This window comes from Dermacentor albipictus, chromosome 4, assembly GCF_038994185.2.
Source record: "Dermacentor albipictus isolate Rhodes 1998 colony chromosome 4, USDA_Dalb.pri_finalv2, whole genome shotgun sequence".
Taxonomy (NCBI): domain Eukaryota; kingdom Metazoa; phylum Arthropoda; class Arachnida; order Ixodida; family Ixodidae; genus Dermacentor; species Dermacentor albipictus.
In genome coordinates this window covers 54,412,105-54,437,717 of record NC_091824.1, presented here as the reverse complement: position 1 = coordinate 54,437,717, position 25,613 = coordinate 54,412,105, and the positions used below count along the sequence as shown (strand labels likewise).

General features: G+C 47.0%; 1 protein-coding gene across 7 annotated transcripts in view; it reads left to right on the top strand.

The window, feature by feature from the left end:
- LOC135909139 (protein sax-3-like) overlaps positions 1–25,613 on the top strand; it is a 462,790-nt gene that overhangs the window by 152,916 nt on the left and 284,261 nt on the right. The window contains exon 3 of one of the 7 annotated variants that reach the window (XM_065440960.1): positions 22,560–22,649. The exons of the other annotated variants lie outside the window; for them this stretch is intronic. The gene's annotated coding sequence lies outside the window, so the exon portion shown is untranslated. The remainder of the gene's footprint in view (positions 1–22,559; positions 22,650–25,613) is intronic. 7 annotated transcript variants of the gene reach the window in all.

Genomic DNA, 25,613 nt, shown 5'->3' with positions numbered 1-25,613 from the left:
TCGTGGTCCGATGTGCCGTCTTTCCCACAATACGCTTCGTCAACTGGCTGTATAAAGAATGCCTCTCTAACGTTCATAGTAAGGAATTTACTCACTTTAATTATCACTTCATAATTAAAACGCACTTCACCGTTACATAATCACTACAGTATCATATTCTTCGGGAACCCGCAGTCTGTGTTTCCCCCGATAGCTTCTTCAGCAGGATCTCGCTTAGTACTAGCATTTACTACAGCCTTTGCTTTGCCGTTCACGCAGTGGGACTTGATAATAATAGCTAAAAACGAATTAAACATAGGTCGAATATACAGACGGAATGTCAATCGTTTGTTTCATGTTTTCTTGAGCAAACATGAGCAAGGAGCAAGTGAACGCCGAACTTTTTTGTGTGCCAGGCATGCGAAATACGCATAGAAACATGTTGCGGAAGCAGAAGTGCAAAACTCTTTCGCACGCCATTTTGTTGGCTGATATGAAAGTGTCCAAATAGCTTCCAAGCGGGCTGGAGGTGCGAGTCTGCTTATTTCCGGTTTCCTAGTTCACAGCCAGTTCGCTTCCGCTCCAAGGGCGAACTGAAATCGATTTTCGCGCGAGGCATTCTAAACGCTGTAGCATCCATCTGCAGAAAGGAAATGAAAGATGCTTCTTATTAGCGGAAATGAGAAACTGTTCGCTCTCGCTGTCAAGTTACTGAGCAAGCTACATTTTAAAAACATTTCTCTGCTCGCTTTTACTCTTTGTCACTGTATATAAAGTTCAAGAAATTATATAGAAGGCCCATGAAAGGTCATGAAAGTGCGCATCAAAGGTCGTCGTGTTATCCTGTTTGTAAAGTGTCATGTAAGCCTCACTGTAATTGCGGACACGCCCCCACTAAAATATTTTGGAGCCCGCACCATGGACCGTCTAGTGCGCTTCAACTCAATGCTACGCCTTAACCATTCTCACTTCATTGCGTTACTCCACCGTTATGTACGGCCTTTGATTTCATTTAGCCCTCATTCTGTTACTCTCATAAGTCACATTGTCAGCTCTGATGATGATGATGGTGGTGGCGGTGGTGGTGGTATTAAAGATAGGACGAACCCACTGTGGATGTCTGATTAAGTATCACGTGAAAATAATAGATCAGCGAGCAACTATTTCTAACTTTAAGGATTGCCTACCATATCACTACGATTTATTTATCCTTCCTAGCATTGTAATAGTCAAATTGTAGAAAGAGGAATTTAAAAGCTTTCTTGCAAAATTTGTTAGATCTCCTTTGTGAAATTCTTTCTCAGCCTTCCCCCTGCTTCGCTTCTTATTCTACTTTTCCATGGCTGACTACTATATCACACATTCGTTCATTTCGCTCACGATTGATTTCCCTTTGTGTGTTCTTTTATTGCGATAGCCTTATAAATGCACTTCACCATAGTTGTACGTATCTAACGGGAAATATTAGGCGATCCTCAAGGCAGTGCAGGGTAGCACAGTGCCTTAGAGCACTGACTGTCACGAGGGAACAATGCGAGAAACTGGCACGTGGTGCACGTGCCATACGTTTCAAATAGCGACTTTGTAGCGAGAGTACCGTGGCTGCGATCGTGTTCTAATGGGTGTTGCAGCATTAGGCTGTCGTGCTGGAAGAGCGAGGAACGATCACTACCTGTTACACATTTCTTTATTGCCGAGCTTATGGGCGAAGTTTATGAGAGGTACAAGGTACACAAACATAAATTTACTAAATGGTGTTGTGTAAGGTCTCTCGTAAGGCACGCGTGCAATTTCGACGTCACAATCATCATATAAATGTAATGCCACAATCATCTAACGTCATATCACATCGCTAGCTCTCAATCACATGATTGAGAGCTAACGGTGCTTGCTTTTAGCGCGATCGTTTCTTTTATTTATCTGCTCTATCCACTGTATCGCTTCCTCAGCTTTAGTTGTTCTTGGTTACCTCAAATAAAATGCCAGCAACGCAAGGTAGCTCTTTAATCCATGTTTCTGTGCTCCCGCCATATAACGCTTCCTCCGTTATTATATACCTTCGCTTCTTCTCAATGAGACAAGTTGGGACAGTTATTTCTCTGTATTGCATCAGGTAGTTTTTGAGCAGCACGCCGCACTTCTGTCTTCAAAACTGTTAGCCCCGATTACGTTTAAGCTCATGTAACGATAACGGATGTGCCTGTACTGAAAAAAAAATAACTTGGACCATTCTTTTTAATAAAGTTTATTCTCTTCTTCTTCTTGGGTCAGTACAAGGACGCGTACTCATGTTCCGATTTCACCGCACGCTAAGAGGCTGCCGAGTTTTCTTGAGGGCACTTTCGGGGTCGATATACTTGAGCGACATAAAGGCCACTGGTAGCTCGTAAGCGAGATAAATTTGCTTGACACGTAATCACGAAATTCTTGCTTTCTTTAACGTTTCCATTATGCATTTTAACTGTTAGTTATAAAGTATACATAAAACCACGAGTTGTTGAGTAATAAGTGTGAGTCTGCACTGTGTGTATGTCCCAGTAATGCAAGTTTTGACGCAGTGGTACCAATATGTCACCTACTCGCTGCGACTACCAAGAGCTTACTAATTTACAAAGTGCATGTATGTCTGGTAAATACTATAGGGAATCAGCTTTTTCTTCAACAGGCAAAAACAGCTCCGCACGAGCTATTAGACGGGGGAGCGTTTTTTTAAACATAGAGAGCAGTCAGCGTGCAATGCCCCGAAAATTATGACTAGACCAAACACGAGACACGTGCGCGTAGCTTTTTGTCGGGCCAGGCAACCCCGCATTAACGAATGTATGGGGAAAAGGAGTAGGTAGCATAGACCTTTGTTCAATTTCTTCATTGCTTCCGACCATAGCACGAATCTTTGCCCAAAGCGGCCCGTCCCTTCGAGCCGAAACTGGGAAATAATTGCCGCAGGATGAAAGACCGGCCAATTAGGACCACGCCTTCCGGTCGATGGCTGATGGGCGCGCGCCCCCTAGCCTTGCGTACTTCGCTGCGGCAGTATACAGTACGCAGGGGCTGTGCTCAGAAGCGATCGGGGAGCGCATCGTTGGTACACGGCGGTTTCAAATCGCGACACTGGCTTTTCATTCGCGGCGCGTTTGCATCCAGCTCTTCGACGCAGACACGCGGGCACCCCGAGACAACGTTTGGGCTGCGAGATGGGAGAACCTTACCATCTACGCTGCACCCATGGTAGTGCGACACCTGGCACAGAGAAGCCGCAGCAGCTGAGGAAGTAATCAGTGGGAGAAGGGGATGCGCGAGGCAAGTGCCGCTGAAGTTTGGCGAGAAGGCTGGAACGCCTGAGAAAGAGGAGAGGGCGAACGCGTACTGGTGGAATGCGAGCGAGACCGCGGCAGTGCCGATGCTCATAGTCGATAGAGTCCTCGCGTCTAAGACAGCGGAAGAAAGATAGAAATGGGGCCATAAAAGAAAAGGAGAAAACAAAAAATAATAAGCGGCCTGGGAAGAGGGGCGGGGGTTGGTAGGCAGTTACCCGCTCGTGGTGACTGGGGAGCCAGGGGCCCGACGGTCAATAACCAGAAAATTGATGGGTTCCCAAAGACAAATTATACAAAACGGAAGGCTGAACGCCCAAGATGAGGATGCCCACGGGGCACAAAAAGTAAGAGAAGAAAAATATAGAAAGCGAGAAATTGAGAGAAGGAACGTATAGAACTGCAGGCAGGCAAAAGTTCGAAGGAAGGAGCGAAGCGAAAGTGCTGATCGCTGCTCCTTATACACCTTCGACTAAGTAGCACGATCGGGCCGCACCAGCTGGCGACCGTGGCCGGAGCGATATTTCTCCGTTCTGAGCTGCCCTAATTTTTTGCTTTTATTTCGGTTCCCCGTTCCGGCTGGCTCGCTCAGACATGCATCACAGCGAAGAGAGAAAAGGGGGCCTCTGTACGTCCTTTATATTGGCGCATTCGGCGTTCCTCGCCGACCCACGCGATGCCCGGAGGCAACCCCTCCCCCCTATCCATCGCCTCCAGAACTTCCCCGTCCCTGCAGCCCCGGGTGCCAGCCGCATTCATCATCGGTGCGGGCCCGAGGTGCGCCAGCGAGCTAACGGCACGGCGGCGAGCAGCTGTGTCCGAGACGTCGAGACACGTCTAGCAAACACCCTCTGCCCTTGCATGTTCTTTGCTGGACTCTGAACTCAGCTCCCCCCACTTCTCTCAAGAGCTCGTCAGCTCTTGGCTCTTTAAGCCTCTTTATGTCCGCCCTTCATTGAGCGGCACATAAAAGATTACCCGTTTAACTCCGAAGAAACAATAATATTCTGACCCTCGTGCCTTGATATCCAAGAAAGGAACTTTTACGTGCTCAAATGCATTTATGGCAAGACTCTCTGTATAGAGCACCTTCATTGGGAAGCGTGGGCACCAGGTCGTGCGTAAACATCTCGATGCATCAGCCTAACATTAAACAAGTGACACAGGCACTCCTTTTGTGGCAATATCTGACAAAGAAAAAAAATCTTATGCTTAAAAGCTGCACTTTTAAGTGTACCAGCCATGGTATATATAGCACATTGAATGCTTTTGCACATTATTCTAAGACGGATCTATCGCATGCATTGACGCACGTAAATATGTTCATTCATAGAAGTGGCAACTACCTCCCCTGTTGGTGGTTACGAGACGGGGACGAAAGGGAGAACACGAAATGCAGAAATTGGAGAGTTAGAAGTGAATGTAGAGGCGTGTCTCCCAAGGGTCCTCTTCAGGAGCGAGCGTCCATTATCGTTTCCCAGTATACAGCGGCTCCCCATATGTCCTAGTCTTTCATTGCAAACTTGTAGGCCATAACCTTGCGGGGAGCCCATTTATGACATGGCGTTTATAATGGGCTGAGGCTGGGCACTCCCATTCAATGTGGATGGTGTTGCTCACTTTTCCATATTCCACCTCGAACATCGCTCTGTCGCTTTCTGTTAAGGGCTGCAGGACGGGAGCTCTTCTCTCTGGAAAAGAATCTTCCAATGTAATAATTCCTTATATATAAGCAATAAACTTCGTGAGCTCACATTGCCTCTCGTTCGTACAAAGGAGGGAGCGTGCAAATCGAGTTCAACGCTGAAGTTTATTTCTGTCCGTTAGCGTTTCATTGTGGACGTGGTAGTATACAGAATCTTTCGGCGACGTTAAAGAATTCTAGTTGGTTTAGGTGAAGTGGAGCTAGTGTTACTTGGATTGAAAGTAGGGTAACGTATAAGAGCCGCTGCTTCATGCCACTGCCATGAGAATGCGGAAAGTACACTTCATTTGTTGCAGCTTGCTAGACTTAAACATTATTTTCAACTGAGTCATTTTTCTACATACTATACAATTAGCTTGAGCTGCAACAATAATCCAGCATTAGAAAAATAGTAACACATTGAATTATTTACTTGTCTCACAACGATATACACAATCAATCTTGAGAGCATTTCGCCCGTTTAACGCTGCATGCCCGGTACTTTCCAATCTGGAGCGATATGGGAACTTGAGCGTTCCGTAGTGTTCGTGACTTGGAAGTAGCCAGCGCAGTGTGTTATATAAAGGAAGTGAATGCATGAATGATGACAATTATTGTTGCGAGACAAAATAAGCCTTAAAAGGGGCATAACTTTTGCAGAGTCTATAACAACAGTCAAGGGCTCAAACCACTTTTAAATGAGCTACGTCGCATCCCCTCCTTCACGAAAGACACGCTTCACGTTGTAAAAAAGGTAGATTTCTTCGAAAGAACCAAATCGAAGGTTCTTATTTCATTTGTTACCTTTCCTATATGAACGTAACAGCCCCTATATATGATGAACCTCATCCGTTGTTTGTCTATTTTTCATCGTGCTTCTACCATTCGATATGTCCACATGAGTGACGTTGTTCCACCGAGACCAAAATGTTGCTTGTTAAGAAAGTACAAGTATAGAAACCATGTTAAAGAAACAGAAATGTAAAGAAATAAAACCAACCGGAACGCGAAGACAGCACAACGGAGCACAATGAATGGCAAGAACACGGACTAGAGGCAGCGAGCAGGTCGTGGGGCTGCCACGGCCGCTCTGGCCGAGACGAGCGCACCATTCCGTCACGGCCCACGAGGCATACTCCCGAACCTGCGTGGTGCAAGCCCGCGGCCGGGAAGTGGACTCACACCCCGTTAAACGCGTCGCCTGCGGAACCTATTTTTAGGGTTGTTTCGACACCCGCGGGGACCAGGCATCGAGCGACCGGCATACACCGTGAACGATACGACCCGACATGCCCGACACTTTCTGCGCCAGATGGAGAATTCTTCGAAGACCGCAGTTGCTGTTCCGTTGCACAATGACAGCTCCACGATGGGCACGCATGTTGCAGGTTCTAGGGTGCCTTTGGACTTGCCGCTCCACAATAAAAAGCTCACTAGAAAACTTAGTAGAAAGATTTAGAAACAGCATATATATATGTGTAGTCCGCAGTTAGCGGGAAAAAATATATAGCTAGAACACATGTGATTTTTTCTCTTTTGAAACTGAATAAATACCCCGGCTTTGCAGAAGCGGACATATGCTTGGTGCCGCTGGTACCTTTCTTAAGACCTGAGCTGGGCATTGATATGACTTCAAACAGCTCTTGGAGCTTAAAGTGCTAGCATAGTGAGAGCCGCACAATGGAGTGTTCTCTTTAGTAGTGTACCACACTGCACAAAAGTCGCGTAGCCTACGCAAAGAGTAAGATCAAAACACTGCGCGTGCGCAAACTCTGCTCACTGGCTTACACTACACCCTTCCTAAAGCTTTTTAATCAGATATAGCGGTATAGCTAGAACCAGAGCCATATCAACGCGATAAGTGAGGGGGTCGTACAATGAGACGTTTGAGCTACATATTATAGGCTCGGAACTCGGACCATTCGTGGATGAACAGAGGTAGGCATGTCACACGACGTTGTGTGTTCTTCTAACGATTGCTTTGACTTCTCAGTCTAAATAAATTCTGATTAGTTACCGAAAGAGTGGCTATCTTACGATGAAATTTACGCCAGGAGTCACCCTACGCCGGGAAACAGCGTAAGGCAACGCCTTATGAATTCTGTTGAAGTCATACAAGCACAAAAGCGAAATAAGTTTTGAATAAAGACTCGGGAAACTGCACAAAATCAATTGGCAGCTAAAGTGCACAAATATAGGTGCCTTAAAAGCGTCGACCCGGAATGGAGGAAGAGATCAAGAACGTTGACAAGCAGGTACAGTGCCATAGAAAGTGTAAATAGGCAACCAGGAATCATCAAAATGAAAGTGAGCGACACAGACAGAACAAATTAGACACAGAGAACGGAAACAACGAAGACCATGGGAATTTACAAGAACCGAAAGAAGGAAATTAGAAGTGAGTACATTTACGATACCATAGAGATCGGGCCTTTGCTCTCCGAGGCCCGAGCTGGTTGCCTAAGGACAAATAAAAATCGAGCAAATATTCGCAACGGGATGAGGCATCTGTCTGCTGCAGCAAAAATCCAGAGACAGCACATTGTAATGCAGTGCGAAGGTATTCTCCCAGCGGGACCTGTAGCAAACGTCCACCTTCCTGAAACGCTTGTATTTAAAGCGGATAGAAAGATTAACCGGTGAGTGGCCGAGACAAGCAAAGATACCTTCAGATCATTGGTGGAAAAAAGAAAGAAATTGATATGACCCGATACGTTATAGGCATAGATACAAGTTAGATAAAGAGGTCTTTAGAATGAGAGAAAATGTTAAAGGGACAATCGGAATGCTAGACTGATAACTATACACAGATTAGCTCAAGCACATTGGAGGACTATGTTTTGCCGCCCTGTTTAGAAGGGGTTGCCGCTAAATCATCATCATCGTCATCGCCCTTCCGCAGCAGGTGAAGATGCTATGTAGCAAAATCCAGAGGCCTCCATTCTATGTCCATATTCTGGACGCTCCATTTTGAGCAGGCTGTTTTGTACCCAAATGTGACGGGAAAACTATACGGCGTTGACTTCATGGCATTGACATAGCAAGGATTTGTCACACTTCCATACGTTAGTCACCTGGACTGAGCTGCGTTTGCCCTTGTATTTGTCTGATCTCGTGAACTCCAACTAGAGAGAGAGAAAAAAAAGGAAAGATGAAAGGAAGAGATGCTAACAGCAGACTGGTTAACCTCGGTGCCGTATGCCGGCTACTCTGCACTGTTTGTTTGTAAAAAGATTAAACTTTGAATTCAAAAGAGAAAATATGAAGATAACCTGGTCGTACACCGTAATTTGACTTAGCTTTAGGCGCAGGATGATTGGCCAGGACCTTGGTGCCCAGTTTAGTTGTCGCTTTCTTTCTTTCTTTCTTTCTTTCTTTCTTTCTTTCTTTCTTTCTTTCTTTCTTTCTTTCTTTCTTTCTTTCTTTCTTTCTTTGCACAGACCTATGCGCGTCACTATATAATTACGCGTCACATAAAGTTTCCATGGTGTACTTTGTTGATCAGCCGACCTGTCTGATAACCATCTTTTATATATTAAGTTACCATTTTCATCTTTAATATTGTCGGCCATTTTTCTTTCTTCAGATCATGTTGCCTGCAGTAACGAGCACGCGAAAAGCTTCGCTCTCTTCTTCCTTCAAGTGTGCACAATGTCAAACCTAAATATTGGTTTACTCTGAACCAGATACCTCACCAAGCATTAGCCAATATATTTTTTTTGTGTGTGTGTAGAACGGGAAATTCGCAATAGACACGAAACTGCAACTGTATGCACTGCCTTTTACTGCTAAATGCACTCGGACTGCAGCAATACACCGCAAATTAGTGTGATTACTACCATTTTCTTTTTACTTTTCAAGTTTTTAATTTTTTACGGAAGGAAGCACAAGAAGCGAAAGCACAGAAGAGCACGTAATACCAGTATCTTTATTTTAGTTTTAATTCTTTTTTACCTTCAGCACGCAGTTGCCAGACCCGACATAATGTTTCTTTGAATTTTTTACGCGAGGGTTCTTCTTTCCTATTACTAGTGCGTTAAGAAATGTGCATATCATTTTTCTAAAATGATTTCTGCGTAGCTTTACGCTCGGTAGTTATGTAGCCAAAGAGTGCAATTCGTAGCGTTCCTTTTTTTTATTTCTTTTGTCTCTTTAGCGTGCATGTAAGTCAACAAAACTCGCACTTCGTCTCTGCCCCCCACCCACGCAGTAGGCAACAAGTCAGAGCCCTCGGATGATGCGGCGCGAATTCATGTCGCTGGGGGTGTTGCGCGCATCGTAAACACAAGGTGAACATGGTGGGAACGGGGTGATCACGTTACCGACGTTTTCTCACGTAGCGCAGCCCCATCGTGCGACCGTTTCTTTTCGTTTTTTTTTCTCCAACTTCTTAAGAAACAACGCTTGCGCTGTGTCTCGCTCCTCCCTACATCTCCGTCTGTCATCACTCGAGCCCCACACAAATAAAACACGGCAAACCAAGGCGAACCCTATGAGTAACATGCTCCATCTGTTATACTCTCCGGCGGGTGACGACGCGACACTGGTCTTTTGCTCCCTCTTTGCGTGCCTGCACTTTATTTCCTCTAGAAAAACTGTAGGCCTACAAAACATGTCCTCACATGGACATATGATGTAAGAAGCAACAAGGCGCTGTCGGTTATGCCGCTGCTGGTGGAATACTCACATATCACTGATCAGCTAACTACGCTCTCTCGCGCAAAGTGCGCGTACGTTGTAATATAATTAACACCTTTATATACCTTTAAGGGTGTAAGCTATATTGCAGTGTAGTGGGCAGCAAGCCTCGTCTTATTCCGTATAATGCTGCGATAGCTATGAGAAAAATAACACCATAAGTGTAGGCGTTACCATTCACATCACTCACTGGCTCAAGCTACGATTGTTACTACTCTGAATGGTAGGGTTTTGCGTATGAAATATGAAGGGCCAGCTTATGAGGCAGTGTTGGTGCTGTGTTTACAAGTTTGCTGAAGAGTGTTTAGACTTCTTACTGAATAATAATTGACAGACTATCGCATCGGCTGCCTTTGCAGGTGCTAAAGAAAATCGCCTACTTATTAACGCAGGAACGTTCGGCCATATAACAGCCTAAAAGTCAGGCATACCTCGTGTAATCTTCACAGTCCGGCTCATACCTGGTCGGAAGAAACATTTACTGCTCCTTCCACTTTCCTGTGCAAGATGCATTGTTTCTGTGATATCAGAAGTATAGCTTCGGACTCATGCAAAGCCCGCATCTGTTGATCGCGTCCTCATTTCTACAGCACTAATTGTCTTCCTTGAATTGTTCCATGTATGGTCATTTATTCATTCAACCATTCGTTAAATGCGTGAGGCCACTAGTTTTCAGAATTTTCTCAGTTGTCCACAGACACCCTTCAGCTGCGCGCTTCATGTGTTGCTTTCTTAGCTTCCAAGCGAGCTACAAGTGCGAGTCTGCTTACTTCGGTTTCCTTATTCACACCAGTTCACTTCCGCGCCGAGGACGAACTGAAATGGATTTTCGTGAGCGGCATTCTGAACGCTGTAGCACGTGCCGGCAGAGAGGAAATGAAAGATGCTTCTTATTGGCATAAGCGACTCTTGCAAGCGACACTTCATAAAAGACACGCTCGAAAGTGTGTCAAAGAATTATTATTATTATTATTATTATTATTATTATTATTATTATTATTATTATTATTATTATTATTATTATTATTATTATTATTATTTGGCGAGAAACTACGTACACACTTAATAGAGAGGAAAGGGAAACCAAGGAACAGGCTGGCAATCGCCACCGAAAGGGACACATCACCTGTCTTCTCTTCAGAAAGCAGGTGCCACAAGACTTGCAAATGGGAGATGGGATGAAAGGAAGGAAAGAGGCAAATAAAGAGCAATATTGCACATGATGGTAGCGTGGTGAACGCATATTGTGGTGCGGGAGACCTAGTCAGGTGACCGCAGACGTCCCATTTCATCTTCTGCACCACGACGATCATGCATTGTCAAGCAAATGAATGAATGAATGAATGAATGTATGAATGAATGAATGAATGAATGAATGAATGAATGAATGAATGAATGAATGAATGAATAAATGAATAAATAAATAAATAAATAAATAAATAAATAAATAAATATCTCATAAAGTTAAACCAAAACTATGACAAAAATAAGTCAAGTGTGGCAGTCACTGCAGGTCGCGCTACTGAAGGAATGTCAAAAAGTAGAAGAAATTATGGTCGCGTTCTTCTCACTCAGCATAAAAAAAAAGGCTACCAATGGGAAGCCAAGTTAGCTTCTTCTAGAAGAATACGGAAGGCTGCTATGAGCTTGGTCGCGTTGAGACGCACATCCCCTGTGGCACAGGCATTCATCGGTGACCACACACACCAGAGGCCAAGGAGATGATGCGAAGAAGGAACGGAAGGCCATACTCTTGCAAATTTGCGCTCTCTCGAAACGACGCCTTAAACGACCCGTCAATAAAGCATTCCTTTATCCTTCGGAGGCCCGGTACAAATATATACAAGCCATGCCCGACGCGTTATATAGCACGTAACGGATGAATATCGCACGCATACGCCAGCGCGTACGTCGCATCTGCTTTTTTAATGGCGCGTCTCGTTTCACAACATTTCTCTTCGTATACGGTCCCGCCTCCATGAATAAATAACAGGCGTCATTTCCCGCTTGCGGCCGCCGCTTTTTCATTTCCTCGCTCTGAGAAGCAGCGGCCACTAATCGGATTAGAACCCGCGATGAGGCGCCACACGCCCCTGTCCCCCGAAGCCGAATGCTCCGCAGCCCATCCCCGGCTCCTGCGGCTTTTACGTCCAGCGTTAAAGAAGGGCCAGGCGGGGCAAAATAAAGTTCGCTGAAGGTTGGGGAGGGGGGGCAGGGGGGTGAGTGGTTTCATAACCGAACGGAGGAAAAGAAAAGTACGGATACTTATATGGCGCTGGCGGCTTATAGCGTAATCGCTAAATGCTTCTAACCTTAAGCGGCTCTGCAGCGGCTTTGTTGCAGAAAATGGGCGCCAGTTTTTTCTTCCAGCCGTGCCGACGGAGAGAACCATGAGTGTTCGGCCTCACCCCTCCTTGACCCCGTGCATGCGTACTCGAGAGCGTTTGCGCGCTCAGTCGGATAAACCGATGAATCGAAATAGCGGGTAACCCCCTGGCAGAACAGCCTTTCTAAATATTATCTCAGAAAAGCGTAACATTTCTTTCAGAGTACGTGCCCCAAAGTCTGACTTTTCTGAAATGAAAGGGTGCTGTGTAACCTCCCCAACAAGCCAATGGACAGTGATGTCAGAAAAGCGTGGAAGAAAACAAACTGATACTTTAATTGAAGTATAGAGTTAATTATGAGTGGCGCTTAAGCTTCGTAGGCTCAACCCAGAAAAAAAGTGAGATCGAAGTCGAGGAGAACTTGCCACTGATGGAAGCGCAGCCCAGAACATCAACAGGACATGTGCGACGCTGTACGGGGGTGGCTGTCTTCGTCCCACCATTTTCTTGAGTATTTGCGCACGTCTGGTAATCAGTGACTTTTGTATTCATGCGAGTCATAACCGGCGGCAGTCCCATCCATACCAGCGGACGTACGTTGTGCTCCGAAGCCTTCTATTGTGATAACGTTCATGTTTTTCGTAACTGGGTTCACCTAATGCGTCCGGCAACCGTCCATAAATTCCGTCATGCCGACAACTGCCGTCATCGGCGGTATTTTGTCATCGTCACACCGCGTCGCCATTCCCAGCTTCACCATCGTCATGAGGATAAAGAAACAAAAATCACTCATAAACTCCTATGTCAGTTGTCTCATATGCGTAAGCATTGCGGCGCTTGCTCATCTCCACGCAGCCCGGTGTCATTATCAACGCTATGAAATTTGATCTGGCGAGTACAAATGACAGCGCTGCGGCGGCACGAACTGGTGCGGACGGCGCCGAAAGAAGCATTGATGACGCAAGGAAAGTGCTGCAGGGGGCGGTGCCAGGTGTGCTGATGACGTTGCGATAATTCTAAGCCGCTATGGCTCATTAGCGCCTTATCCATCCGCGTCGAACCCTTACGAAACGTGACCAAACGTACTCGGCCAGCGGCACCTCCACGTGGACCCTGCCTTGAAAGTGTTCTCCGATGCCTACAGAGAGTGTCAACTGCTGATAACTTTTCGCGCTTTGTTCTCACCGCTTACTTAGCGCAGAATAGAGACACGCGGGCCCCTATCTAGAAAGCGATCTGCGAAAGTGGCTGAGTGCGGCGTGCGCTGAAAGCTCCGTGAGTGCTGTGTGCTCGCCGTTTCGTTGGCGTTTAAGCGAGAGTCTGTTTGCGCCGTTACCCAGTTGTTTGAAGGTGAACGAACTGGCCCAAAGAGAAGTGTTGATGAAGCGAGAGGCAGCACGAAAGGTAATTCTTGAAAGCGGTTGTCGTACGCGATGGACGGATGGAGGGCCGGACGGACGGTTTTCTCGTTGGGTAAGCGTAGAAATGCTTGCGCATTTAAAACTCCCTCACAACTGGCGCTCGAGTCCGTGTCTCCGCAGCAATCTGTATTCGAGAGTCCGGCGGGCTAACCGCTGTTCAATTATTTTTTATGCGAAGCATATTACTAGAGCTCAACCCAGCTCCTCAGGCGCGGCGGTGTCGCCTTCAATAACACGTGACACCATGACGTCACGACAGAGGAGAAACGGGGCTCCAACTCGCGCCGTCGCTCGCGGCGTCGCCCCCCGCATCCGACGCCGTGAGCGTCGAGCAACGCAGCGTTCGGCGCGACAACGACATGTGCGCCTGAGCAAGCGCCGCACGCCTGAGCCGACGCCGACGACACCGGCTTTTCTGCGACACAAACTCCTTAACGCTGTCGGGTTAAAATAAAGGCTAGCATGCTTCGCATCCTGGGCTTAACCTTAGCTAAGCCACAGCCATTTTTTTATCGTGCATGACATTGATTGCAGCGCGGATACCATTATATTCTAACGTTACAATGGCAAAAATGGAAAGAACGATTTTTATAAGTGGCGACAAAAACACGCATCGGCCATAATGGCCCCTGCGCAAATGAATCGCTTGGGAACTAGGCTGAGATCGGTGACCACTGCGCATGCGTGTATTTTGGAGGCCATAACAAGCAATATAGTAGCGCTGCAGGTGACATTAGGGGCATCGCATAGAAGTTGTTCTTGAGAAGATGACATTGCGTTGGCGTGCAACTCTTCGTCCTCAAGCTCCTCAAGATCGGCAGAAGGGAGGCGTACACGACACTGGCGGTGAGGATCCCCCTGAAACCTGGAACGCACCGTCAACTGAGGATGCCCCAAGAATCAGACGCTCGGTAGAAAACGACATTTAAAATCTTGACAAGCGTCACTGCCAACAACCACATCGCAACGCCGATGCCACGTAGTAAGGTACGTAATAACTCTTTTCTAAGTGCCCGCTATATGAGCATTGTAAATGTACAGACAAAAAATTCGCACAAATTTCGGCGTTTCATTTCGCTCATCAAATCAGTTGTAGAAGAGGCTTTGGGTTAAGCGTTCCATAATGCCCCGCCATACACTTAAAACAACACATCGATCCTAAAAAGCAGGAATCCTCTAACGCAGCAACTGCTTCATCACCGCCAATTTAAACATTGATTTACACTAGCACAGAATGCCAGAAATGGTGTAAGGAAAGTTTATAGTTCACGAACACCCCAAGTTCTACCCTGCTAGGTTTGAACTGATTGTTTGCTTATCTTGGCTTAGAAACGTTGGCTTGCTTGACAAGCTTCAGGATATGCTTTAAGCACGTTAAACTTCATTTGAACTGAACTGAACGTCATTTTACATGGAAATATCAAGCCCAACGTTTTCACCCCATCTTTATTTTTTCTCCTGCTGTTTGCTACTCCTACTTTATTGTTTGCCCTTTGGACCGTTCAGATTTTCGTCCACTTTCACGTGGCAAGTTGAAGTTAAAAAGAATTTTATGAAGCTTAAAAATGTGTAACTCTGAACTAAATAACATATATTCCAATTCTATAAACTGCATTTATCATACCGTCTGAAGTTTATAAATGTGTTATATGAGTGAACAGATTGCACAAAATTGTTGCAACGCCTATGATGCTATTGCAAAACTACTTCCAAATTACTAGTATGTTTGGGAGCGATGTACATTGGATCAGTTTTGTCAGATGATATTTGAACATATCTGATTTCTGCGCCGAAGTGTGACTATTTATTAGTGAATTACGAGTTTTAAAACTTGGTGCTTGAGTTTTCTTTAATTTCACAATTTCCAACAATTTTTGTAAAAGGCTTTGACAACCTAAATAAATATGTTCTTCTGCAGTCGTTAGATTTATGTTTCTTTCTTATTTTTTAATCAATAACCCCATCAAATTCGGCGCAGGGGTGACCACCAACGCGAGTCCTGAATTTAAATATGGGTGCTAATATGTAAAGCTTCTCCTTAAGACATCCTAGTGCACCAAACTTCATGCTACACTAGACGCCATATCAAATAAAAAAAAGAATACAGTGATGATTTGGCAGTACATTCGAGAAAAATACCTCGCAATTATGTCGCACCTTTTTGAGGTCCCGGATCCATGATTTAAACCACACTACATTGCAAGGTATTGTTTAGGAGCAGAGCACCGGCAGTTGCACTATATATAGGACACATAAACACACTTTTCAAAGCCTTCCCATCGCTTCTCTGCCTACACCACGCTACCGGCTTCCTACACTTCCAACACATACATTCTTGCTCAATTTCACACTCCTTATGCGCAAGCATTAAGAACACCCAGCACAACACACACACCCACACTTAAATAAAGAAACATACAGCAATGTTGGGTAAAATCTCAAGGTAAGGATGCCGTAAGAATCACTGAGGGAGATCTTTTATGCTCGAGGACGCCATTTTTCTCAGTGACTCGTACCATTCGCTTTCTTTATGCTGGTCTGAACCAGCTGGTGCCCGTATTTTATTTTTATTTTTATGCATCCCACTTCAATTTTTCGCCCCGATGACTCCCGTCGCGTTCCCTATTTCCCCAGACCTTTTCCACAGCTGCAACGGTTCTCGATCTGTACAAAGAAAGCGTATGAGGCGCACGAGAAATTGGTCGCGCCATTTATCATGCTACAACACAGCGATAACCCATCTGGAGTCTCCCTCGGTATGAATATTCTTGCACTGCTTTCCTCCCCATTCGTCTCTCTCTCCCTCTCTCTCTCTTCGCTCAAGGAGAGGGAGAGATAACGGCGTCAGTTATTCGTTCGAGTTCTTCCGCTGCGCTGTAAAGTGAAATGCTCAGGTTTTTATTCTCGCTTATTTGATAACACCTACATATGTGAAAAGCACATGTCTTTAGGAGAATGCTGTAAGGATAAGTTTTTTTTTTTAAGGAATTGCAGACGACACTGTAGAATGCACAGCGCTAAATGTGCGACAATTAATGACCAAATAATTATTTCAGTAAATCATGGTAAATATATTTTTGTGCCGATCGCTACTACGTGGAAGAGAAAGAGAGAGATAGAAGAGAGGAAATGCCGGAAGCTTATCGAGACGCACTTTCTCTTCGCTACCCTGCGCTGGGGGAAGCGGATAGGAGGAGGAAAGAGAGATTAAAAAACGGGAAAGAACGGTAGCCGCTGTCACGAGTGCCGTGGGCTCACATGCCGGTCAATGAGGAAACGCGTTTAGGGAAGGAAGTTCTTTGCGCGCGGACCCTGATTGTTGGGCTTTCTCTGCGTACGACCCCGCAGGCACGTTTGTATTACCGGCAAACCAACGTCCTGGGCTGGTCATTAGGCAGAATCAACCTAACTCATTTTTCTTTGCATCCTAATGTCATATATAATCCGATACATTCGCAGTCTGAATAACAGAAAGGAAAAAAAATCAGCTTCAATTCCTAAAGTTCAAGTTTAATGCGAATCTCATTCGTAGTCATGAATATCATTAAGTGCCACCTCACCTGATATGAGTAATCGGTCGCGTCGTGCTCCGAGTGCGTGCAAAAGGGAACGCATAATTCTTTCGGAAACGTCTTTTTTTTTTTACTTTCGGAATGCGTGAGATAATGACCAGGCCTCGTACACAGAGACCACAGCCTGACCGGCAGCTGTGCCGTTTCGTGTGGCGGGACGACAAAGAATGCGAAACTGGGAGACGGACGTTGTGATGCTGTTCGCAAAAGAAAAGGAAAGAAGCGGGGGATGCCAGAGGGGCTTTTTTCCTTTTTTTTTTTCCTCAGTGGTGTCACTCAGGCACACGCGCGTGTCATCGACCTCGATCGACGCGAGGACTTGTCAGAAAAGCGTGGCAGCTGCTGCCGCTGTCGACACGGCCCCGGTGGCAGCAGCGACGGGCGCGGAGAAAGCATCCGCACCGCGCGACGACGACGACGACGACGACGACGCCGCCACAGCCCGCCGGTGTCGTCGCCGCACGTCACCGCAGACACGACGAGCCAGCCGTCGCGTCTCATGCTATTCCAGCCCCGGGTCCTGCCCGCCCGCGGAGGCCGTGTCGTGTAAACAGAATGCGCGTCTCTCTTGCGCGGTATTCGATACCTTGCGCATGCTTTTATGTTCGTTTTCTTTTTTTTCTCCCCCCCCCCTTTTTTTTTTCTTTAAGCGATGGGCGTTCCCTGACTGACGTCTTCCGGCTTTCTTCGGGAGCGTTTCGAGCGTCCTTCGTCTCTCCCAATATGTCACTGTCTTGCGGGTGGCACGTAAGCCACGCCTGACTTAAGGTGGGTGTGCCCGGTGTACACGCCGTAGCGTGGCTTCATTCTTTTCGATTAAACCGTGGTACGTCGGGTAAACAGCGATTGAAACTAAAGGTATATGGAATGAATGTTAACTTCTTTCCTTTTTGAGGACTCCGAATCGTGATTTTCGCCACTGCACTCGGCCACGCTCACGTTGAGCTGTGTTTATGCTGTGTAAATTTTACTCCGTACACGCCATGGTGGCATAGTAGCATTGTGGTGGGAGCAATACATCAAAACGCTCATGGACTTTGATTTAGCTGCACGTTAAAGAATGAGATGTCATCAAAATTATTCCACAGTCACCCCACTACGGCTTCATTAACAATCGTAACGTGATTTTGACACGCAAAACCCGATCAATTTTTTTTTTCTTCGCCGTTTTTCGTGTTCGCTTTTCTCCGTCGTGTAGATACATATAGCGTCTATTGCACGCGTCCATAAAATGCGCGCGTAGCCTAGACCACGTGCCTCGTCCCTCCCCCTCGCATCTTTGGATGCGTGCAACCTTGTATAGGAGTTAACTTTCTGTCAATCACAGGCCGCCCCGACAGTGCGGTACGCAGAACCGGAAGGAAGCGGTATAAGGCAGAGAAGGCGGCCACATAGGACTTCTCACGGAGAGATATATGCGGTAGCTTCACGAACTGTTCTCGCATATTTATCTGCGAAAAGAGTTCGTAAAGTTAAGTTATGGGGTTTTACGTGCCAAAACCACTTTCTGATTATGAGGCACGCCGTAGTGGAGGACTCCGGAAATTTCGACTACCTGCGGTTCTTTAATGTGCACCTAAATCTAAGTACACGGGTGTTTTTGCATTTCGCCCCCATCGAAATGCGGCCGCCGTGGCCGGGATTCGCTCCCGCGACCTCGTGCTGAGCAGCCCAACACCATAGCCACTGAGCAACCACGGCGGGTAGTTCGTGAAGTTATTGGAATGGCCAACAGCCCCACGTGCGACACATGCAACAGCGATGAGATGCTCGCACACATTATCTGTGTCTGCCCACTATATAGTGTCCAGAGACAAGTGATGTGCAGAGTGCTGGACCAGTTGGACAAGTGTCCACTATCAGAACTAAAGGCTTTTGGTCTGTGCTCCCGAAGAACATCCGCGCTGAATGCCTTACTCGCGTTACTATGGTTCCTACGGGACTTCACGATAGACTATAGAGCGGCCGCCCCCTACCGCTCTATAGTGTACGCGGTCTGTATGTGCTCGTCTCTTTTTCTCTCTCATAGTCTTTCTATTTCTGTCTCTTCCACTATTTTTCTCTTTTTATCCCCCGACTCCTTCCCCCATGCCGGGTAGCCAACCGGGTAACAACTGGTTAACCTCCCTGCCTTTCTATGCATCATTTTATATCTTCGTTCTTTTTTCACATAGTCTTACTTATTTTTCTTTATTTTTTTTCTTCTATGGAAAGAGACAAAAATGCGACGCGTGATTGTTGACCACGACTTTCATAACTTATGATTTAAAAAAACATGTCATTTATTTTCTGCAGAGTACCTTTCTATACTTTTTTTTTTTGAGTGACTGTCTTGCTCTACCGGTGGAGCTGGCTAATTTTCTATTTCCACAATGGAACTGGTTACCATCCTCATTAAGCGAAAAGATCACGGTGCGTGTTTCGCTACACATTTTGGTTTCACGTCGCCTGCAGGTGACACTAAAGAGAACTAAGTCTATTTAGACTGAAAGTATGCTTTCGAAAGTCATTTTTTGTTATTTTCGGTCTTATATATCGATTAACAGATGCAAAAAAATTGAAGATCACAATTTAAATCCTTTAATCTTGCGCCAAAAGCCCTGCACCGTCTCGTCAGTGTGACGTCACGCATTTTTTTTTTTTTTTTGAGCGGTTGTGGCTCAATCAGCAGTTCTCGAAACCTACCAAGTAAAGTATTTCGCTCTTTTAGAAATCATTCCTGTCGATCTTTAGTGACTGAAAAGTTAACTACGCACGAGTATAGGCGTCATGAACATCTGTGACGACCCGGGGAGATGGCGGGGGAACTTCAAGGCGCCACCACCGGCCGACTCTCTTTTTCGCTTCTCTCCGGTTTACTAAGACGCTTCTCGTTAAGTGGTTTCTTTTTTGTACTTGAAGAATAACTTTATAGTCCAGCTCAAATAATATTTCTCTTTGATGCCCCTTTCAGTCCGCTTACTTTTGAAGGGTGGGAGCTGCGTTCACAGTATGTATAATACGGCACTCAGTACACTGATTATAACCTCGCCGTTGTGACGTAGTGGCTTTGGCGTTGGGCGCTGCTAAGCCTGAAGGTGCAGGACTGAATCCTGGCCGCAGCGACCGCATTTAGATAGCGGCGAAAATATGCATTGGGTGCAAGTTAAAAAACCAGAGAATGTCAAAATTAACCCCCCCCCCCCCAAACACACACAAGGCGTGACTCATAATCATGTGGCGGTTTGGCATGTAAAGGTGCAGAATTTATATCTTGTTTCTTTTTTTTTTTCAGAACCAAAACATACTCAAGCTCATATGGGCTACTACGCAGTTAAAGGTCTCACTGAATAAGTATACAAATAATATCTGATTCAGGTTATGAAAATACACCATTAAAATTACCCTCCGATTCGCAATTTTATGATGCAGCGTGATACCTAGCAAGCACGAAAATGTGGTATTCGTTGACATGGGGCAATAGCCAGGAGATTTGTGAAAGAGTATTGCAAAGTGGAACCCTCACATCAATGAGACGTGGCCAATGAAAACATAAAGCGCAGAGGCCGCTGTAGCTGAGGCAACGAGCTTCGTCACTAAGCCACCATGTGAGACGCAATGTTTTTGACTTCCCGCCTCACAACATAGCGAGTCAGATCGATAGGTTTAAGTAGTATTACGCCGCCTACGCAATTTCAGGAGCTGTATAGGGTGCTTCTCCAAAACCTCAATCGAAAGGTGTAACGTATCAACAAAAGCGTTCACAATAGCATGCTAGACGTTCTCCCTTTTTTCCCCAGTTTCTTCTTCTTGACTGAAGATTTTCCTGCATCGGTTCAATTTTGTCACTATTCCTGTAATTCGTTTATGCTTTTAGAGCACGTGTTGGCACAAGAGGCGGCTCTTACATTCAATATCTCGCTCATTCGCTCCCAGGCACCGCGTGGTGATCTCTCAGCGGCACCTTCTTCTACTAGTTATGCCACGCCAGTTCAATTTCCATTGTTACCTGTAAAACGCGTGCCTTAACGCTTTCACTTTGCTACTTAAGGATTCTGAAAAGCAGTGCTGAAACATTTCCCTCCCGTTTGAACGCGCAAAATGGCGCCGTGAGCGAGAAATCGAAGGGGCGCGTTTGCGCGCGCCCATCCTCACCCCATCCCTAAAACCACCTTCGATCGTTTTCTCCCCGCTTCCCTCTCATTCTTTGTTTATGCCTACTCCTTCATCTTGCCCACAATCCTCCCCACTGACGTCTTTCCAGCATCCCCCCACAAAAAGTAGCGACATGCTAGTGGGAATCTGCACATTGCCGTCTTGGGTTGGCCGCATTTACATATGCGCATATCGGAATAGACCAGCTGATAGTGGAAGCATGGGGGTGGGAAAAAAGGGGAGAGGAAAGTTGCATGTGGAAGAGGAAGGACAACAGGGCAGTACACTTCGTGCCTCGAAAGTGAGCAGAGGAAGGAGTCGCCTCGACTTCAGAGATTTGTGGAAAATCGAGAGGGGGTGAAAACTCCAGCGCGGTAAGACAAAGAAGCGTTTCAGGCTCTAGGCTGTTCGTGCATGCCGCGGCGTGCGAAAGGCCCTTTTTAGGGCGACCGTCGAATGCAGGGAGCCGCGCAGTCTCAAACAATGGACGACACGCCTCCCCACGTCTTGTCAGTGCTCGGGATGGGCACCCGCGTTTTTTTGGGGGGAGCGAGAAAAATTGGTGGGTGAGAGAGGTATTTTGCCGGCAGAACGTCCGAAAAGCAAGTCGGAAAGAAAGTGGGCGAGGGAGGCGGGGTCGACGTGCTTCTCAAGCCATACGGCATGGGAAGCACGTCGGCGTTCCCACTAAAGCGTCACTTAGTCCCCCGGCGTCGCCTGGCGAGCACGAACGTCGCGGTTTGGGTCATAACGCTTGTCGTCACGTTTGCGGTAACGGGAGACGACCGCGGGCAGGGGCGCCGGGAGACGCGGAGAGAAAGCCAGCTGCGGCGGCACTTTCGAACGTCATCGCCATCGGCGCCTCGTCGCGCGGTCTCTCCGCAATGGCCCGTCGCGTCGTCGTGTGGCCATCGAGCCATCGTGTCGTATACAAAGCCCGTGTCAGACGGCTCGCGGACAGCCCCGGAAGAAGCTGGCGTCCGCACCGTTTGGAGGCGCAGAGAGACGACGTCTCCTCGCCTTAAGCCCGCAGAGCGTAGCAGCCATCGAATGGCTTCCACGTATACGGTTGTCCCTATTTTGTGCGGTTGATTGCAAGCGAGTCTTTTGCCGAAGACATGCCGGGATTTGCTTGCTTTTTTGTTTTTTGTTTTATTTTGCGGTGCCACTTTTTCTCCCAGATATGTCGCGCGAACATGCTCGCCCACCCGCGTGTCTGTCCCGAAATCTTTCTTTCGGGGGCAAACGCAGCTGTCGATAGCTCTATTTGTGTCGACGGCGCATGAAAGGCGCTTTGCTCGTCCTTATTGGGGACCCACTGTACACGTGGTCCATTTCTTCAGTGTCGTGCAATTTCCTCTGCACTGAATAGCGCGTTGAAGAGCCTAGTGCCGACGTGTCCAATAACGAGATGACGTATACATTCACAGGACGGCAGCGGCGATCAGCGACAAGGCTGAGCTGCGACTGGCTGTAGCGTTCGAGCGCAAGGCAGAGCTCTTCATTTCGCGGCGGCCACGGTGAGTGTGAGAAACCTCTGGGGCGCTATTTGCGGGGAGCAAAACTGCTCGGTGCTGGGAAAGAAGAATGCTCGAAAAGAAAGCGTTCACGGAACAAGAAGGAACAGAGGAAAGGGCCATGGGCGGGGAATGCCTGGTGCGCTGTGCACCCTTCGCTTTGAGACGTCAGCGCAGCGGTGACACCCAGCGCTCGGTTCCGAGCCCTCCTGTTGGTGCCGCAAAAACGGGCGGCATGGCGCTTCTCCTCGCATTCAAAGGCATGCAGGAGTTACGCGAAAGCTCGTCCCCGCGCGCGGCAGGGAAATACACGCACTTCGCGGCGCTAAAGCCCGAGTTGAATACCCTCGGGTGGGTTCAGTGCCTATTTTGACAGCGAGTTCTCTCCATGAACCTCTTAACGGACTGCTCACGGTTGTGCCGTCTATACGCTGCTATGTCCCTCAGGGTTTCGCTCCTTTTTATATCCTAGACAGCTCCTGCTTGCAGAAAGAAGCGACTCGAATCGTTCCTGATGGCGAACGTATGTCGAAATAGTGAGCTGAAGGCACTTCATTGTCCCCCCTTTTTTTTTCCTTCTCACTTGCTCTTGATGAGTCATCCCCCAAAAGGCATTTTTGCGTCTAACTCACGTTCAATACTGCCTGACGCTCACCGCCTTTTCTTCGACGGAGAAGGTGAGGCATTTCGGCGTTCAACTACAGGTCGACTGCCGGAATCGCATGTCATTTCTATGATCGTGATCGAGTTCACGCAAGATCTTTTGTAGTGTACTATATAGTGTTCATTAGAGGTTGCAACTCGAGTGCTCGTGACCGAAAGGCCTTAGAAACAGCCTGGCGGCACTGACATGAAAAAAATAATGGTTAGCCGAATACAAGTAATAGGAACTGAGTATTGTTAAGCAATTTTGTGCACGCCAGCGATTAAAAATTAAACTAAACTCTGGAATTTTACGTGCCACAATTCAAGCACTTCGTGGTTAGGGTTTTTTGCTATCTGTCAATTCCAATTAAGTGGCTTGTTGATCGAAATCCGACCTTTGCCAGTTTTGTTTTGCTTAGGTGATTTTGAGATAGTGTGCACGCACGTTTTTAAATGAATAAATAAAGAAAATTGACAAGTGTAATTTGACTGGTCTTGTGCGTTGACAATCGATAGTTCCAAGTTATCAAACTTCTCTTATTAACGGCAAAATGGATACTCTGCAGAACTTGTGTGGCACGGGTTGATGTTGCGCATATTTAAGCGTCTGTAACGGCTTCTGGAATATATCTGGAAATTTGCGCCCGTCGTGTGTAATTGTGTCTTTCTTGGTCGTCAAGGTTCTGAGCCATGAACAAACCGGCCCAAATGAAAACTTTCTTCGCTTTCATCCTTCGCTGTGCTGGTTCGACAACGCCGGCGTTCACCATATAAACGGGCGCTTGAGAGCTGCGCTCTTAAATGAAAGTACCCACGGTGAGGATTTTATCGTCTGCCCTACCGCCTCTACTATCGCTCCGTAGTTGAGCGTACTAACAACTGCGCAACCGCTGCCAGCGTTGCATCAAGCGACAGTGATGACTGTCTTCGAGGGTCTGCACGCTGTCGCGCTCTGCCTGGCGGGCGATTCACTAGATGGCGCATGGTGTAGTGCAAGAAGTGTTGCCTCACGGAGAAACGAATGAGCTGGATGACAAGAGATAGGTCTCGGGATGCCCGTTCGCGTGCGCCGCTCAGCGACACGACAACGTTACCGCCGGTGTCGCCATATCGTGGCTCAATCTCGCGCATGCAACGGAGGAAAGCGGGAAGGAAGCGCGCCGTCTTCCATCGGGCGCAAGGTTCCAGGAAGGAGGGTAGGGAAGGAGGGGGGATGAGGCGCATTGTATTCGGGGTGGTACGCGTAGGTACGCGCGGCCGCGCGCGTCTGCCCGGGCCGATATATCTCCAAAGCCATCTGCGACAGAGACAGAGGCTGATGCACGCTGTGTTTTCGCAGCTTAGTTCGCGCTGATGCGAGACGCCGCACAAAGATTCATTCGCTCACTCCTGCTACCGCGCTTCCTCACTCCGGCGTTTTGACAGCGAGTTTTAGCGGTCATCCAGTAAGATGTCTTCATGCTTGCTTGTGCGCGCGTGACACCATATATTTTTTTTATAATTTAGGTAGTTTGTCTATGTTTACAAGCTTATACTGCCGATAAAAGTGCTATTCACAATTCATACTTCGTATGAACACTAGCAAAGCCTCTCGTGCGAAACTGCAGCTTTTTTTTTTTTTTTTTAGTGTTCTGCGTTCTCTCTACGTTCTGTCCGCCCATGCTATAGCACAAACGAGAAGAAAGGGGGTTAACCGAGGGGCCCGGCTTCTTATGTTGGCTTCTTATGACGTGCTATAGCACAGACGCACAGAGGTGCGAGAATGGCGAGTTGCGAGAATCGCGCGTTGGTGCCGATTCCGCCTTCTCTTGAACGAACTTGGTTGGAGTAGCGCTCATGTTTGCCGGAAGAGGGAACCTGTAGACGTACGGAAGGAACAATCTATACTTTCGTTAGGCCTCCATCCACAGACTCATGCGTACGCGGTACTCAAGGAGGTAGTACAACACATCTGGAGCGACGTACAGTCCCAACCACTTGCTACGGGAGCAAGTGTAGCCGCCGGTGGCCATATTGGGGCGCTATAACGTAAAGCTATTCCAAACTTTTTTATTCCAATTCTGCAATCATCCCTCCGCCATAGGCCAACAACTTTTTGTTACCACCCCCACTTCGCCTGTCTGTCACGCGACGTCACAAAAACCGCGGTAACTCCCCATCTGATATGGTGTGAACACACTGATTATGCATGAGTGCAAAGAACAAAAGAAAAATGATTATTTATAATTCGACGCCTTTTCGCCATTAGACCTCAGCTATTGGTCAAAAGTTTTCGGGCTGCACCCACATCACCTGCCTATCACGCGACGTCACAAAACCGCA